The following is a 3,902-nucleotide window of genomic DNA, read 5'->3' as shown; positions in this document are numbered from 1 at the left end:
TCTAGCACAAAACCATTAAATTCACTTTCAACTCTCTTATTCACAAAACTAAAGCAAAAACATGAGTTAAAACAAGTTTCTAAGTTAAAAAGGGTTGATTGATTATCAAAATGAAGTATAAAAATAATAGTTTTTCAACCGTTATCACAACCCCGAACTTAGAATTTTGCTTGTCCTCAAGCAAACAAGATGTAACTTAGCTTTCAACCAATCAATGCAATGATTCAACACATTCAAAACCTTTTCTCTTAAGAGAAGTAATTGCTCAAATCAGCTTATCATAAAGAATATCAGTCAAGATGAATACATGCCTTAATTCAATTAAGCTCATTATGGTGCTCAGATAATCATAGAATATTCAACAGATGCTATGCTTATGAATTATCAATTAACCAAGCAAAGATGTAATCATGGAATCTTTCCTCACTAGATAAAGTGTTTCACTCAAACACACAAGTGCATAAGAGGTCACTCATTCACTCTACTATCACAATGTCACATGAATCAACTTTGCCTTTCATTTCACCACAATCAAACACATTCACAAGCAAGTATCATCACAAGAGCTTTTCTATGGCTTATAATGTGGCTGGGCTAACAAGAAAATTGGTTTTTCTGGATCACAAAATCCTCGAGTTAAGTGAATCATCTAAATACAACCATTCTTCCTTCTTCCCAACTTTCTTTTGCATTGAGCCTTTCTTTTTCTTTCTTTTCTTTCCTTTTTATTTTGCTTTTCACATGATTAGCTCAAGGCCTTTTATTTTCCCTTTCTAAACATCCCAACAACCCCAAACTTGAACATTTATCAATACCACAAAATATCTTCAACTCAACTCAAGGTAAAGCTTTTCAAAGAGGGTTTTCTATCATGTTCAAGGCTAAGGGTTCAAAGGATAGAACACTGTGCTCTCTTTTATTGGGCTAAAATCATGCATTTGGCTAAAAAGGGTTACCAACAAATGGCCTTGATCATATGACACATACAAGTAAGTGATTCAATCATAGAAATCTGGGCAAAGTATTCATGCTTTCAATGTAATAACATTCAATCACACAAACTCTGGAGTTCAAAAACCTCACACAAACGCTCATCCAATCATTCCACATACATATCCTGCTTAGCATCATAATCACAATCACAACATCATGCATCTGTTCACATAGCTTGCGAACAACCACTTGTATATCCAAGCATCATCAAGTAATACTCATCATGCATAAATCACAAGCAAACCATCATAGCAAATAAAGTTTCAAACTGAGTACATCACAACCTATTCTAATAACAGAAGCAAATAAGTTCAACAATACAAAACAAAAGATAGAAAAAATCCTGCTCTAGAGGTGATAGCATCCATCAGTAGATGTTATCTCATCCCATGCTATCAAAAGGCAAAAATTATTTGATACCTCTCTCCCCCATTCTGTTTATTATATATATTCTCTCTCTTCTAACAAACTATAACAAACTAACCTCCTTACCCGCTTCTAACTTCCTCCCTTTTTATTCCTCCTTACGTAAACCTTTAATGGTCTAACAAACATCCATGTTTTTTTGTTATGTTCTTCTTCCATTATGCTATAATTGATGATGTTGTTGTTGTTGAAGGTTGACTAGTTTAAAGTATGCTTCATTTTTATTTTCTTTGAGACTTGAATAAGTCCCTTGCTCAATTATCTTTCCATCTTGTAAAATTGAGATTTGGTCTGCATTTCTTATGGTGGATGGCGTTTGTGCCACCATAACTGTTGTTCTGTTCTGCATTAATCTGTCTAATGCTTGTTGTACCACACGCTCTGACTCCACATCAAGTGCACTAGTGGCTTCATCAAGAAGCAAGATTTCAGGGTTCTTTAGAATTTCTCTTGCAAAGGCTACCCTTTGTCTTTGCCCACCAGATAGCTGCACTCCTCATTCACCTACTTTGGTGGAGTAGCCCTCAGGAACACCACTGATGAAGTTATGAGCATTGGCAAGCTTAACTGCTTCAATCCCTTATGAATCAGAGGCACCTTCTTTTCCATAGAGTATGTTTTCATAAATTGATGCAACCATTTGGTTCCCTTTCAAAAGGTTTGGGGTAAGGGCCAAAGTCTCCCCATAGCTAGAGTTGTTACTATCAAAACCATAAATGACTTCATAATTGATTTAAAGCTTGCAAGCTCCTTTTCCATCAAAGTAGATCCATACTTGCAAAAGGTTTACACTCTAAGCACAAATGTAGCCAGCATTTGGTAAGACATTAATCCTACAAGCAGCCTACTTAAGACAGAATAAAGTTAAACCATCTACCACAAGGCAAGACCATAAGATGAGAAAATAAAGAACTGGGAAACGCCATAGAATATGCCAGCTATTTGGCCTTGTTTAAGTGAGCGTTTAGAGGGATAAAGAAGCTCATTAGCATAAAGGCCAAGGACCTTTTCTTTAGAACAAAATCCAGCCATAGTGCGTATATTGCTCATAGCCTCCCAGCAAGCATGTTGGCTTTTAGGTATGCTTTGCTCAAGTTGCCACCATATCCTTTCATAAAAAGTTTCTGAAATGATCTCGGGGAAGTATTAAAATGCAAAAAGATATGCTAGTTCTATGATGTTGAAATGTTAAATAAGGAAAATCACCTCACTGATATGACCACTAATGACAAAAGGATATGTAGCTACGACAATAAGTGTTATTCTCTAGTTCAAGATGATGGCAATAATAAATCAAGCAACAACCAAACCAATGTTATGTAATAGAATTGTTGAACGATCAACGACTATAGTTCTTAACAATGTAGCATCAATCTCTAACTGTGATCAAAGCATAGAACTTGTGTTGTTTGTATCATCAAGAAGAAATTTGTAATTATTAGGTTGAACTGGTAGAATAGATAGATGAAATCCCCTAGTAGCCAACAAAAAAGAAAAAAGAGTTTCTAGTAAATCCTGTAGTGGACTGCCGAATTTCCAAGAAAAAAAATGATTGAATTCCACGTTTAGCAATAAAATTCAAAAATGGCATCTAATATATATGGTTAGAAATAATGAGGCTTGTTTCTCAGCACCAAGAGGGGGGTGAATTGGTGTTTTTATAAAAACTTTCACTTTTTAAATCTTTTTGGCAAAGTATAAAGTTCTTGAAACATTTCTTGTGCAGTAAGCAAATATGTGTGCAATGAAACAGTAAATGAAAATGTAAAGAGATAGAGAGAAAATCAAATACAATTTTTATCCTGGTTCGGCCTCAATGTCTACATCTAGTCACCCTTCCAATCAACCACTGATTGAAGGATATTTCACTATAATGATTAGAGAATTACACCAAAGGTTTTACTATGAATATATCCTCACAAAGTAAACACCTTTCCCACTCAAACAATCAAATATATAAACAACAACACCTGCAAAAACAACACCCCACGGTCTTGTTGCAGAAACCCTTTGAGAATCCCTTCTCAAAGTCAAGAGCACACCACTCTTCTTCTTCACGCGAACGTCTAGGGAAACAACAAGTCAAAGATTTCAAGTCTTCTCTCCTGATCAATACATATACACCTTCAGTCGTGCTGATGTGATTAGCCAATGCAATCCACAAAAATGCCTCACAAGAATTCTTCAAGATCCTTCAAACTCTTTGCGTTCTTGATTCTTGGAGCGTATTGAGTAATCTGTAAAATTTCTAATATCAAAACAATAGAGTATGAAAATGTTAGAATGATTGAAAGTTACAAACACAAACAGTGCGTCAATTTATAGTTATTGTCATATCAGACGCAAAGTAATCGATTAGATTAGTAGTGTAATCAGTTACATAAAAACTATTGTAACAGTATTTCAACTAACTCAACACTTAATTGAATGTACAATTAATGTAATCGATTTGCATTAAATGCTTGGTCAAACATATTTAAAAA

The 3,902-nt window shown here is 34.8% G+C and overlaps 1 pseudogene; it reads right to left on the bottom strand.

Moving 5' to 3' along the window:
- Window positions 1–1,548: 1,548 nt before the first annotated feature.
- On the bottom strand, window positions 1,549–2,832 carry LOC108328887 (ABC transporter B family member 10-like; annotated as a pseudogene).
- Between the last annotated feature and the right edge of the window lie 1,070 nt (window positions 2,833–3,902).

Source organism: Vigna angularis, chromosome 2 (genome assembly GCF_016808095.1).
Source record: "Vigna angularis cultivar LongXiaoDou No.4 chromosome 2, ASM1680809v1, whole genome shotgun sequence".
Classification (NCBI taxonomy): domain Eukaryota; kingdom Viridiplantae; phylum Streptophyta; class Magnoliopsida; order Fabales; family Fabaceae; genus Vigna; species Vigna angularis.
Note: the sequence above shows the minus strand (reverse complement) of the source record. Positions and strands in the feature narration are given on the sequence as shown.